Genomic DNA, 15351 nt, shown 5'->3' with positions numbered 1-15351 from the left:
TAATGCCCCACTTTCCCGCACTTAAAACAGACATTTAACCTAAGTCTGCACTCTCCTCCATGAGGCTTCCCGCATTTATGACACACATCAATACCAGCACTCCACTTACATTCACCACCATGAATTTTCCCACAAGTCTTGAACTGTTTTCTTTCCCACACCTTCTGTTTCTTGTCTCCCGGGTTCCACAACTGAGTACCATGCCTCTTTCCGTGATTATCCCACTTCTTATCTTTCTTTACTTCCACCACAACGTCGTTCACCGCCAAGTCATCATAAACCATTTCCGCCAGTTCGACTGCGGAATCAAAAGTAGTAGGTCTATTTGCCTTGACCAGTGTGCGGACATTCTGTGGAAGCCTCTGATATAACACTTGATTCTCTTAGCCTCAGCCTGGACATATGGTTAAACTTAGTAGTGTACTCGCTGTGTGTCATCTTCCCCGCCTTCAAGTTTAGAAACTTCATCTCCGCTTTCTCGACCTCAGTATCAGCACAGAACTTTCTCATTACCATCTCTCTCAGATCATCCCACCACATGGCCTTGATTTCAGCAGTAGTCTTTCTCTGTTCAACAGTTTCCCACCAGAACATAGCTTCATCAGCAAATGATTGGGTAGCGAAGCCCACAGCTTGGTTGGGACGGCACTCGCTAAGAGTAGCGCTTGCGTCACCAATACCAGTTAGCTTAGGTGGGTCTAAACCTTTGAAGGTTCTGTAGTTGCAACCACCTCGGCCTCGCTTACCACCATTAACCTTCACAGGAGGAGCTTCACTTGATGCCTTATCCTCAGTCTCGGTATCCTTCTTACTACTCTCACTAGTCTTCTCAACAGTCTCAGTACGGCTTTCAATAGATTTGTCTGATTGAAGATTCTTCACTACAGCAGCAACAGCTTGAGTAATCGCAGCTTGAATAGCAGGATCGAGCTGATACTTTTCTTCACGCACAGTCAGACTTCTGTCTTCACTAGACTCAATAATCGGTTCTTCAGAGGGTGCTTGGTTAACACGTGGCCTACCACGGCGTCCCTTACGTCCTCCTTGTCCAATATTCTTAGCACCAGCCATTTGATTTCTAAAGGAAAAAACACAAACATCGTCACGTGAGGAACCATTTAGTACAATGATAGTAAGGCTGCATTAATAACAATGGCCAGCTGGGATTAGCTACTCACGTTACTCTCCGTGTCCTATACACTTCCTTTCGTGAGTCTACTTGTGCTCGGTTCTACTTAAGGCAGTTAAACAGTCAAGCATTTCAAATATAAGAAAGCAATTCTATCTCTAACAATTCATATAAGCCTCTTACTTATCCCTACGTTATACGTAAGGAAATTCTCGTATTAAGCTTGCTTGAGTGGCACATGGCATTCTCTGACTGGCATCTTCTTTCTTTCTTCTTTTCGTCACATTCTCTGCTCGAGTCTAAGCATGAAGGATGCTTATTCTCTCGAACTTATGCTCTGATACCAACCTAAAAGGCCCCCGACCCTGGTGCCCTACTTTCTCGCTGGTTGGATTTAATCATTCACATAATTCGTAAAATCAGAGTTAATTAAAAAATTTTGCGGAAATAAAAGTCATTCATTCATACATAACATAAACATCTTGTCTTAAAAGAACATAACATAAGTCTTAAACATAAAACATAAATGGCACGGGTGTCTTCTTCATAGCGATGCAAGTCTTCCTCTTATTGCCACATGTCCTCATCAAGCAACTTGTCTCATTCTATTTGCTTGCGTGCATACTAAAAGTCAGCTACACTGAGTGAGTTCTAGTTAATTAACATACATTGCATTCACTTACTTACTAATACGCGTCCGAAGATACGTATTAATACTTACCTGTTCCTCTATTAATCAAACAGACATTCATACATTTATACTTCTTGCTAACTACATACCTCGGATACTATAAAGATCCAGTCCTCACATACCTTGGATATTATAAGGGTCCAGACCCTACATACTTCGGAATTAATAAGGATCTGGGGTCCCACATACCTTGGATATACTCAGAGTCCAGTCCCTACTTACCTTGGATATAAGAAGGGTCCAGTGCCCTACATAACTCGGTTATTATTAGGGCCCGGTGCCCTCTAACATAATATCATTCTACCTTCGTTACATTTTCTTTCTACTTCCTTCAATCATAACTAATATAACAACTACGTGCATACTAGTCAAACAATCCATGTCATTCACATTCATACGCAAATATATATCTAATATACACTTACCATTTACGTTAAGTGTATAAATCAAAACACATCGTAGTATGCACACAGCCCCGAAAACATAACACATAAAAGGGGGTAGAACTCACCTGGATCCTGTTACGTTCACCGTTAATAGTAATTCCCTTCCTGAGTTATGCGCGGCTAACTGTTTAACAATGTACTCGTATTAATCCTCTACATTTGCTTGTTTACTTATTTTATTGAGTTAACAGAGTTAACTGTTAGGTTAACGGTACCGACATGTAACCTCCTTAAACCGACCATAGGGCTGTAAACGAACCGAAAGAACATGAACAAGGCCTTGTTCATGTTTGTTCGTTAAGAAACTAATGTGTTCACGAACACTTACCGAACGAGATTTTATGTTTGTGTTCGTTCATTAACGAAATTAATGCATTCACAAACGGTTCACGAACACAAACGAACACAAATAAAATCGACAGAGCCTATAGATTGAGACCAATGTATTCATCAATGTGAATAATGAAAGCCTGTAAACGAATCGAATGAACACGAACAAAGGCATGCTCGTGTTCGTTCATTTAAATTTAAAAGAACACGGACACTTAATCGAACAAATATTTATGTTCATGTTCGTTTATATAAAAAGGAACATTTGTGTTCATTTGTTTAAAATATAAACAAACATAACTGAACAATTATAAACGAAAATAAATGAACAAATATAAATGAACACAAACAAACATAAATGAACTTAAATGAAAACACTTAAATGAACGCAAATTAACAAATATAAAAACCTTTAATCAAATTACCTATCTAGATAATACTTAATTATGTTCTATTAATACATAAACAAACATAAACGAACATAAATAAACGAACGTTCATGAACATAAATGAACGAACGGAACATGTGTTCATGTTCGTTCGTTTAATTAAACGAACACAAATTTTTTGTTCATGTTCGTTCGTTTATTAAATAAACGAACATAAATGAACTTCCCGCCGAACGGTTTACGAATAGTTCCCGAACGTTCAGTTCGTTTACAGGCCTAACCGACCACATTGGTTTCATGTACTTAACCTCGTTTTATAAACAAACCGACTTCATTAGTTTACATCTTTAACAATAATTATATATTTATTATTATATTTACTTCATTATTATTAATTCACATTCTTAACTTTATATTAAGTTCCCACCCTCACACTTTATTATATATATATACACACACACATATATATATATATATATATATACATACACATATATATACTTTACAAGTTATCTTTCGTTCGTATCTTACTTAAAATTCCTCCACTCATATAACGAGCTCTTATGTAGTGTCTTTGAACGGGTCCCATAAGTCGTTGGTTTAGTACAGGGCGGTTACGGGTTCTAGACGAGTCGGGTCTCGGGTTCGGGTTTTGGTTTAAGTTTAGCATCCAACGTCCTCTTTATTATCCTTTTATTATTATTAATAATAAAGTTTTATTATTATTATTATTATTATTATTATTATTATTATTATTATTATTATTATATAATCCACCAAACACTTCTTCCTCCCCACTACCTAACCCTAGCCCCTCCCCCTTTCCTGCACTCTATCTTTTTCGGCGACCGGGTTCCTAGTCGGGCTTGGGTTTTGCCCCCTTCACCGCTACTCCATGGCTACACCACCACCACCGCTTCGCTTCTTCCCTTTCTTACCTACCCACGGCCGCCACCACCTCTGCTAACTCCGGCCACCGCCACCAACCCTTCCTTCCTTCACCTCCGGCCACACACAACGGCTGCGAATCCAAGAATTTCGCATGAGAACTTCGCACGGGATGTGATTTGTTTGGTTCGCATAGGGGCAGTTCGCACGGAAAGTTCGCATGCCGGAGTTCGTTTGGGATTTCGCATGCCGGAGTTCGCGTGGGATTTCGCATACCGGAGTTCGCATGGGATGCGAATTCAAGGTTTCGTTCGGGGGGCGAATTTCATAATTCGCTTGGGATGGAGTCGCAATAGGGTTTAATGGGTTCGGATCTGAGCTGACCTTGGGTTCATGTCTGCTCGTTGCTCACGGGAAATGGGTTTTCCACCCTCGCCGGAATTCGCTAGTGTTATATTGCTTTTGTTACTTGGCTTCGGGTTCGAGTTTTGGCCGAACCTGTTGGAACCTGGGTCTCGTTGAAGACCTGTTTTCATCAGTTTGTCATTTGTATTGTTTATTTTCTTAAACACCTTGTCGTTATTATTTGATTGAAACCCGTTTATCTTGGTTCGTTTATATCGATTCGTTGTCGGTTTGGCTTGGTTGCATATCAACAATCTTAACGAGTCAATGAACGAAATGAACATAATACTTACCTTGTTGGTGTTGTTGGACTAGATCTAGGGTGGATGGTCGGATTTGGAATGTTTGGTGTACATGAGATTTGTGTTTTGTATGGATAGGTGTGTACAATGATTGGAGAATGATGATGATGGAATGAAAGGATGGAATCTAGGGTTTTTAAGGTTTAAATAGGCAAAACCCAAAGATTTTTAGGCTCAAATCATCCTTAAGTCCAATAATCCTTCTTAATCTTATCCACTATCTTCATATTATTTAATTAATTAAACGAGGCCAACGATACGATAACTATATAAAACTCGAAGCATTTATTTATTCATTTATTGAAACGACGACGTTACACGAACCGAACTTATCAGACATTTGCTTATTGCTTGGCTCGTTTACAAACCAAACCGAGCAGAACGGCTCGTTTGCAGTCGAGCGAAAAAATAAACGAACATTTTTCGAGAAAGCGAGGAACGTTTTGTACTGTCTAATTCTATTAAAGTCATACAATTGAATAACTAAATTATTAATTAATTTCAACTTTAGTGTTGATACTAGGTTATTAACACGTGTACGACACGGGTGGAAATATAGAAATCGTCTAACATATATAATATTAAACAGCAAGATAATTTGTAGTATATATTTTTGGGATGACAACATGATATTTATTACATACGTAATTTAAATACACAAATAAATGTAATGTAAAATCATAGAAACATATAAAAACCTATAAGAATATATATATTTCACAAATACATGTTGTAATAAATACTGCAAACACATAATATAGAACTTAAGAACTTAACATAAGAAATTTTATTGTCAAAAAGATAACTGAAACTTATTATGTCGATCATCCTTACGAAGCATCATGCCAAAAAAATACATACACGTTATATAAAAATTACAATGTAATTGGATTTAGTCGAATTTACTAAGTATTTATAATGGACCAGAAATATGTTGTCGATTATACTGAGGAAAGAAAACTAATGCAGAGTTAATATCTTTAGAAAATAATATATTTCTAAAAATTCATGACTTCAATAAAAATATCTAAACAAATTACTTTAAAATTTTAATAATAGTTACTATTCATCAAAACTATATATAATATTAATGCAATATATTTTACTACATTCCAATTGTAAACTATAATGATGGACCAATGGGTAGATGCTATTTGTTCAAAAAGACTATTGCTTTAATAGTATAGGTAGATTGTTAATGGAAACGTAATTATCATTGACTTCTTCCATTTTAAATTTTAAAGTCATTTAAAATCTTTGATGATTTTCCTTAATCATAACATTTATTGTAATTTTAATAATATAAAAGTTTTCAAATTTTTCAATAACTAAAATAAAGCATAACCTCCATTAAATATTCAAAAAATTTGACCACCATTAAAATTATTGGAGTGTTACCATCATAATTTTAACATTTTAACATTAATATATCATTTGAATTGTTCACTTTTGAATAATATTATTTACTTTTAAATTATTTAATTACCAAGAAATTTTAAGAAGCCTTAGTATCTATGAAAACTATAATGATGGACCAATAGATACATGCCATTTGTTCAAAAAGCCTATTGCTTTAATAGATAGGTATATTTATATTTTGTCGTACAATTTCATATTTGTTTTTTATTTCCTAAAAGGTAAGGCCAAGACCCACATGAACAAAGCACGTTAATCTTCATCAAATTGTATGCTGAAAAGGGGTTTCTTTGACACCTTGTTTTTTCATATATTTAAGACTGATTTGATACCCTAGACACTAATGTTGGTTGCTGTGTAAGACTGGGAGACAAAATGTTTGATAATTAAAATGCTTGATCCGGAACGCATCGATATCACCAGTATACATCCAATATGATGAGCCACTGATGGGATTACCATTGTTTTTCAAGATCTAAAGAATCTGTGTAGCTGAAGGAGGAAGGCAAGGGCAAAGATCGAGGAAGAGAAGCGCGCAAATCCAAGGGGATTGGCGCGAGCAATAAGTAATCTTTCCAAGAATCAGAGGAGGCCCGTCTATCAGCAGTCATCTAGTCATCACTGCACACATCGCTCATTATGAGGTGTCAAGAGTCCTGGTGGACACCGGTAGTGAGTCAGACATCATGTATGAGCAATGTTTCAGGAAGTTGGATCCAGAAGACCAAGCAAGGCTCGAAGTTGTGAGTGCACCAATCTCAGGTGTCTCAAACGAAATTATTCACCCCCTAGGTCAGATACAATTCGAACTAACTATGGCGGATGAGAAGCACAAGCGAGCTGAAATTGTCAACTTTCTGGTCTTGCCCACTACTTCATGCCATAGTATGATCTTGGGTGGAGGAACGATTGCCCAATTCAACGCCATACCGTCACCAGCGCATGGCGCATTGGGGTTCCCAACACCAACAGGAGTAACATTTGTGTATCGAGATCATTTATGCGCAGTAACAAGTATACCTCGAGAAGGGAGAATGAAGCTTCCAATGGCAAACAACGCGCCAGAGAAATGGATTTTCAACCCAAAATTCCCAGAACAAACAATCACAATCGGAGCTACGATATCAGATGACACAAGGGTGAGAATGAAAAGATTGCTCACAACGTATACGTCAGTCTTCGCGTGGCAACATTCTGATATGACTGGGGTTCCGCGAAACCTGGCTCAGCACTCTCTCAACACATTCAAGTCTGTAGAGCCAATTGCTCAAAAGAAAAGAGTCATGGGAGACGAGAAGGCAAAGGCCATGAATGAGCAAGTAGAAGATCTACTGCGGACGAATATCATTCACCCAATACGATACCAAACATGGGTAGCCAATCCTGTGATGGTAAAGAAGAGCAATGGGTCATGGAGAATGTGCATTGATTTCAAAGACCTCAACAAAGCGTGTCCAAAAGATTGTTACTCCCTCCCAAACATTGACGCGAAGGTGGACTCTGTGGCGCCATTTAAGCTCAAATGTTTCCTGGATGCCTATAAGGGCTATCACCAAATTCAAATGGCACCGCAGGATGAAGACAAGACTGCTTTCAGAACTGACAAGGGTGTTTTCTGTTACACAAAAATGCCCTTTGGTATGAAGAATGCAGGAGCCACTTACCAAAGACTCATGGATACAATTTTCAACGAGCAGATTGGGAAAAACTTAGAAGTCTACGTGGATGATTTGGTGATTAAAAGCAGGGAGGAAAAACAAATGCTCAAAAACATCGACGAAACCCTTCGGCGCCTAAATGAAGTAAACATGAAGCTCAACCCGAGCAAATGCACATTCGGCGTGGAAGAAGGGAAATTTCTCGGCGTAATGGTTACCAAGGATGGTTTCAAGGTGAACCCAGAGAAGGTGGAGGCTATCCTCAGCATGCCCACACCATCCACCATGAAGGAAGTTCAGAAGTTGAATGGTAGATTGGTATCAATTAACAGGTTCCTAACAAACCATGCAAGCAAATCTACTCCATTCATTAACACATTGAGAAATTGCTTAAAGAAAAGCCAAGTCAAGTGGACGACTGAGGCCGAGCAAGCTTTCAGTGAGATAAAAGAATGTCTGATAAATCTGCCTGCGCTCACAGCTCCACTACCTGGTGAAACTTTAACATTATACCTGTCAGCAGGAGAATGCGCCATTGGCGCAGTATTGTTGGTGGATCGCAAGGGAATCCAAACACCAATTTATTATGTAAGTCGGGTGCTGACAGATCCTGAGACGCGCTACACCATCATAGAAAAGTTAGTTTTATCACTAACGCATGCGTCGCGCAAGCTTCACAAATATTTCATTGGTCATCCTATTGAAGTCCTGACTGATTACAACATCCAGCAAGTCTTGCGGCGTCCCGCGCTCTCAGGAAGGTTGACAAAATGGGCGCTGGAATTAGGGGAGCACACGATCACCTATAAGCCTCGTCAAACAATCAAGGGACAAGTCTTAGCTGATTTCATCGCAGAAATCCCTGAAGGAAAAGTTGAAGAGGCTCAGCGCGAAGTAGACCCTCCGCAAGCCAATAATGAAAAAAACGTTTGGAGATTATTCACTGATGGAGCTTCAAACAACGAAGGGTCCGGCGCAGGCCTCAAACTGGTGGATCCAGAAAATCATGAATACACCTACGCAATCAGGTTGGATTTCAAGAGCACCAACAATGAAGCTGAGTATGAAGCCCTGCTGGCTGGTTTGCGCATCGCGCACAAGTTCGGAGTTAAAAAGCTAGAGGCTCATGTAGATTCATACCTGGTAGCAGCACAAGTCAATGGCCTTTATGATGCCAAGGAGAACACCATGCCTCTGTATCTAGAGCAGGCGAAGAAACTCACTGAACAATTTGACTTTTTCAGAATCATACACATTCCGCGCAGTGAAAATAAGTCCGCCGACGCGCTAAGCAAAATGGCATCAACCAGCTTCAATCATTTTGGCAAAGATGTCAGGGTGGAAGTAATGAGCAACCCGTCAGTGGGAGCGAAGTCTGTCCTTGTAATTCATACAACACCTTCATCATGGATAACTCCAATAATGGAATTCTTGAAGGAGGGAAAGGTACCAGACGATCGCGCACAGGCGAGGAAGATAAGACATAAGTCGCAGAACTACGAACTGCTTGATGGTACATTATATCGACGCTCTTATCTTGGACCGCTCATGAAATGCCTAGACGCTGAAGAAGCAAGCTATGTGATCAGAGAGATACACGAAGGAATCTGTGGAATACATGCTGGCCCGCGCATGGTGGTTGCCAAGGCAATGAACGCAGGTTACTACTGGCCAGGCATGTACTTGGACACGTTAAAAGAAATCCAAAAATGCAAAGCGTGTCAGAGCTATGCGCCAAACACCATGCGGCCAAAGAACAACTTGATTCCGGTGACCTCTGCATGGCCTTTCCACAAGTGGGCAATCGATATTGTGGGTCCCTTACCGCAAGCGCCAGGGCGAGTAAAGTTTTTGGTAGTGGCAGTAGACTATTTCACAAAATGGGTTGAAGCCAAGCCACTGGCAAAAATCACAGCTGAGGCAATGAAGCAGTTTATTTGGAGCCACATCGTATGCCGTTTTGGCCTGCCCATGGAAATCGTGAGCGACAATGGCAAACAATTCACTGACAGGAAGATATCCAGTTGGCTCAAGAAATTGCGCATCAACCAGGTCTTCACTTCAGTATACCATCCTCAAGGGAATGGCCAAGTGGAACGCGCGAACCAAAGCTTGCTAAATGGGCTGAAGAAAAGGTTAGAGGGAGAGTCCCATGCATGGGTTGAGGAGTTACCTAATGTCCTGTGGGCGCACATGACATTAAGCAAAACCAGCAATGGCGAGTCCCTGTTCAGCCTAACCTATGGAACGGAGGCTATGATTCCAGCAGAAATTGGATGCCCATCCTATAGAGTGCTCATGATGAGTAAGACAGATAATGAGCAAGAAAGGAGGTTGGATCTCAATTTACTTGAAGGGCGCAGAGAGGCGGCTATCATCAGTGAAGCCAAATACAAGAAAAAACTAGAAAAATATTACAATCAGCGCGTGAAAGAACGCAACTTCAAGAAGAATGATTTTGTCCTTCGAAACAATGAAGCTAGTCGCGCAATACCCCCGGGAAAGATGTCTCCCAACTGGGAGGGACCTTATCAAATCTTGGAAGAATTGGGAAAAGGCGCATACGCTTTAAAAGATTTAAATGGAAAGAAGATCCCGTGCACATGGAACGCAGCACAACTTAGAAAATGTTTCATGTAAAAGTTGTCAAGTTTGTAATAAAGGCTTTTTAAGCCATTATGAATAATGATACGCGCTATTTTCTCTTAATATGCGTTTTATTACCTTTTGCATACATGTTTCACACTTCCCTTTATTAATTTTGAGCAATATGACAACATTGTATTGACGTCAAACTAAAAATAAAACGAAGTAAAACATACATGCGCGAGCTTCAAGCTCAAACGCGTTAACGAGTTTTAACTCTAAAACGTCAGGGCCTTAGCCCAATAATATGAGCCTTAGCTCAGGGCCTTAGCCCAATAATATGAGCCTTAGCTCAAATTACTCATAGCATCCATCCTACGTATTGCGCAGCTAGACCATAAAAATACCTAAGCACAAGTAAGGCAAAAGCACATGCCAAAGCATAGTTGTTAAGGTCTCAGGTTGGGGCCGCGCATGGGGTTATAATGGATATAAGCAGAGTAACACACTGACACGTAAAGGCTAAAAAACTCATTCATAATTCCCTATAATAAACGCACGATAACGTCGCGCAAAAGAGGAACAATGAAATGCTAAGGCACGTGTCAGCATATTCAGAATATTGCAAAATAACTTGAAATATGACCACTGTTAAGGATTAAATAAAATAATTTCCTTACAGCCTTGTCCAAGTTTCAATGAGTAAGCATACCTTATATTCAACGAGCACAAACATGCAATATAAAGAGAAGAATTGGGAATGCGCAAGATGCGAATAAGGGAAAAACAAAATTTCATTCCATAAACATAGAAGTTTACAAATTTACAAATGATGAGGTAAAAACAACAAAAAAAAACAAGAAGGGATTTTCAAGTCTCTATATCAATATCAGCCTCTTCATCGTCCTCATCATTACTTCCTCCCTCAGCATCTGGCGCAGCCCGCTCCTCATCTCCAAACTTACCATAATCAAGCTGTTCGTCTTGAATATAGTCATCTTCTATTATGATAGCGTCAGGAGTAGGTCCTTTGGCCACACCAGAGCCGCTAGCAGAGGTAGCGTTGCCCGCGCCATCATCATTGCCACCAGTCCCTTCACATTCATCAAGTAATTTCTTTAAAGCGCCAAGATCGGGCAGGTCAGCAAGCGCGGCTATCTGCAAAGTCACAAGGAAAAGTATGAGTACAAAAGATTATGAAAATAAGTCAAGTAAACTCATTAAGGTTAAAATACCTGCTCAAGGATGGGAATTGGAGTATTCAGGTACTTCTCCCCCACCTCAGCCATGTCAGCGCAGACAACGTCGAGCTGATAAGGATAGTCGGATGGATTCTTCTTTAGCATGCCATATTCATAGCCATCCTTAAACCCTTCAGCTCGACCCACCAAGCGCGACGCTGCATTACAATCCATCACAAGGGTCTGAAACTCGTCTGAGTATTTCATCGCATAAGCGCAACGAGTCACACCCTGTGAAATCAGCCATTGACAGTCCTGCGCGAGGGAAGAAACAAACGTCTCAAGAGCAGGGATCTGAGAGTTTAACAACTCAACAGTTTCCTTGGCTTGTTTTAGCTTTTCTTTGTCAGACGCCGCTGCCGCCAAGGCTTCATTCTTTTCCGCTCGCGCAGCATCGAGCTCTTTCTTCAGGCGCGCAACCTCACTCTCCAATAAGGATTTGTCAGTATTAACCTGCGCAATAGTTTGGTCACGCGCCTCTGCCTCTAACTCCAGGTCACGCGCTCGACGCGTGTACTTGGCCGCGTCTGCCTCTGCCGCTTGCAGCTTCTCCCGCGCAGCTTGCAGCTCAAGCCCGCGCTTCAAAAGCAGCGTTGGCACTTGCCCGGTTCTCGCTAAGTTCTGCTTGGAGTTTCTCAGCCCTCTCTCGGGCATCAGAAAGATTCCAAGCAGAAATCTTAGCCTTTTGCTTGGCCTCCGCAAGGGCATCACGTACCTTTATATAATCATTGGAAAGCTCTTGGGAGGCAGCAAAGAACGCAGACCCAGCAAAAAGGTGGTCATTAAGCAAGTCCACGCGAGCGCGGTCCTCTTGAAACCTCCTTTCAGCCGGAGGAACAGAGTGAGCCCAGAAGTCTTCACATACGCCCATGGATTGAAATGAGCTATCTTCAGTAATATTCCAGCTCGGGCGGTATATGTGATCGGCTTCCTGCAAACACAAAGCAACGCAAAGAAACGTTTTAGTTATCTAAACACTAATTCGGAAGTCTGCACAACGGAGCAAAACAAACTTATACCTGAGGAGAATCGGCGGAAAGATTAGCGCCAGCTGATGAGCTCCTGCCTGCCCCACGAGAAGAAGGCTGCGCCACGAAATCTCGTGGCGCTATAGGGCTTGCGCGGCCACCATCAGAACCTTCAGAATTAACCTCCTCATTATCCTCTACAACAGGTCTCTTCTCCTGCGACTGGGAAGAATCAAAAATAGTCTCACGAGTAGGGCTGCGCGCAGGAGGAGGTGAGGGAGGTCTTGACGCTGTTAGAGTAGCGCGAAAAATAGTCTCCTGCTCCTTAGTGATCCCAATGAGGGGAGATTCAGTACTTGTGGGAGCAGGAGCAGAACTAGCGGCGCCAGCGCTAGTGGTACCACCAGCAGCTTGTGTGCCAGCTATAATGCCTATGAAAAAACCAACAAGGAGAAGTGATTCATGACTTGAACTAAAGGAAAAAATCAGACAATCAAAGCGCAATAAATACCTTGGCGCACCGCAGTCCGCGAATTAAGCATCGCCATGAAGTCCATTTTCCCCCTTTTTGAGGGCAAAGCAGAGGACTTCAAGACAACCTTCGGCATAGCCTGGGCACCTTGCTGCGCCTGAGGTTGAGCCACCAACGTTGCCGGCTCTACAAACATTTGAGTGAACAAAGCTTTATTAATAACTATCAGAATCACGCTCATAAAACCACAAAATATAAACAAAGTATACCTGTTGAAGAAGACGGAACAGCAGGCGCAGCGCCGCTTCCCTTGTCCGCCGCGCGAAGAGATGAGGTGGCGGCACCATACCTCGTGTGGACGGGGGGACTGCCCACACCTCGAGGCAAAGAAGACGAGGAAAACTTGGATGTAAAACCCTTGGTTTTCTCAAGTCCCTTCGCTTGAGTAGGAGGAAGATCCTGGGCAACAGAGGCATCACCTTTTTTCTGTTTTTTACTGGCCCCTGCGCCAGTTTTGCCTTTAGCCTTGCGTTTGAGTTGCGGCACTTCAGCTTCTTCCTCCTCCACTTCCTCTTCCACAAGCTCCAACACATAATTCTCGAGCGCATCAACAATACGCGCAACAGAAATGGTAAAACAAAACGCAGGTATTCTAAGGGCCTAAGCACAAATACAAAGGCTTACCAGGCGCATCGCTGTCAAAACAAAATTCTAAATCGACAGGGATGAACATATCATCGAAGCGATCAGGGAAAGCAACTTCCCCAGCGCTCAGCGCGACAGAGCCACCCTCCATATGCTCGTCATAGGCGGCGTGGATGTATTCCTTGCTTTCTGCATAAAACAAGATAAATGATATCAGCAAAACGAATTATACTCGCGCAAAATTAACGCAATGAACAAACAACCCACCTGAGCCATCAACTTGGATGACAGGCTCAGTCCCGCTGTCAATCCACCTCTTGCTCATGCCAACCCCCACCAACGCTTCCTCGCAAATTTTCCTGGCGGGGGATGGTTCAGCAGATAACTTCTTAACCCACGCGCCCGTTGGGTTCCTAAGGACATTATCATCCGCGGGCGCAGAAGTGATCGCCCGCATAGTCATGCGAATTGGGATAACACCAGCCTTGATGAAAAAGAATTTTTCAGCCCAGTCATGAAGGCTTTTGAAAGAAAAAGTGCAGCACTTAACCTTCTGACTGCGCGGTGTGAATGAGAACCAAGAATCTTGGATCTTTGGCTTATAAAAATATTGAAAGCGCCGAGGGGTGGGCTCCTCGCGCTGAGCTTTGCACATGAACTCAAAATGAGTCATGCGCACTAATCCACAGGGATGGACTTGGGATATTTGAATCCCATAAAACTGAAGGAGCGCACCTATAAACCTTGTCATCGGAAGACGAAGGTTACAGTGAGTAAAAAAATGAGAATATAGAGAGATGTAGCCAGCAGGAGGATCTGCCGCCGTCTGCCCGGCTGCTGGAAGCAGACAACCATACTCAGGGAGAAAACCCTGAGAAGCAAGGAGATTATCAAAATCAGATTGTTTCAGCTTACAGGGAATCTCATCCCATCTCTTCACTGCCTTGTTTTTCCCTCCCTCCTCCGACGAGGCCTCGGCAACCCGTTTACCCTTGCCGGTCTTCTTCAAAGTAGACATAACCACTGATTTTACACGGCGTTTACTAGGAGAAATTGTGATGTCTGGGTTATCAGACATACAATTGCAAATTGAACAATTATGGTCACTGTAAGGACGGAATTCAGGGACAAAGACGAAGGCTCTTAGTCGGATTGTAAACTGAAGAGGCAAGAACTCTGAAAATGACAATGGAGATGAAGAAAAAACCATTCAAAAGGTTTGGTTTTATAGGCCCAGGGGAGAGAGAGGAAAAAGTAATAATCAGATCTACGCTCACGCGCCCCCACTCGCAGGCGTAGGCCAACATAAGCGCGACACGTGTTCCTGACACTGTATGAGGAGACGTGAAAGGCAACTGTAGCACCTCGAGCACGCGAAGGGTCTGACACATAACGTCTCCATCTCTGATGCATGTCAGCATCAACCAACCACGTGCATTAGCGATTCGTTTTAACCAAAGGGATAGAATTTCGCGCAACACACATATGAGAAATGAAAAATAAAAGACAGACCCTGTTAAAAGAGCAAACTATTAAGTCTAATATCTATCTTACCTTGCTCGCGCGAGAAAAAACACACATTAGACTAGGGGGCTTGAAGGGGTATGCACCCGCCTTAACATCGAGCGGGGCGGGTCAACCCACAAGATATAGACAAGAGGCTTGAAATCAGGATGTCATGAAGACACAAAGCCAAAACCTATGCGCGTGACGCATATCACATATGCTCACGCATCACATATGCTCACGCATATCACATATGCTCACGCATCACATCTGCGCGTG

This window comes from Bidens hawaiensis, unplaced genomic scaffold, assembly GCF_021521415.1.
Source record: "Bidens hawaiensis isolate Kalapana, Puna unplaced genomic scaffold, B.hawaiensis_p1.1 tig00018415_1, whole genome shotgun sequence".
Taxonomy (NCBI): domain Eukaryota; kingdom Viridiplantae; phylum Streptophyta; class Magnoliopsida; order Asterales; family Asteraceae; genus Bidens; species Bidens hawaiensis.
Note: the sequence above shows the minus strand (reverse complement) of the source record.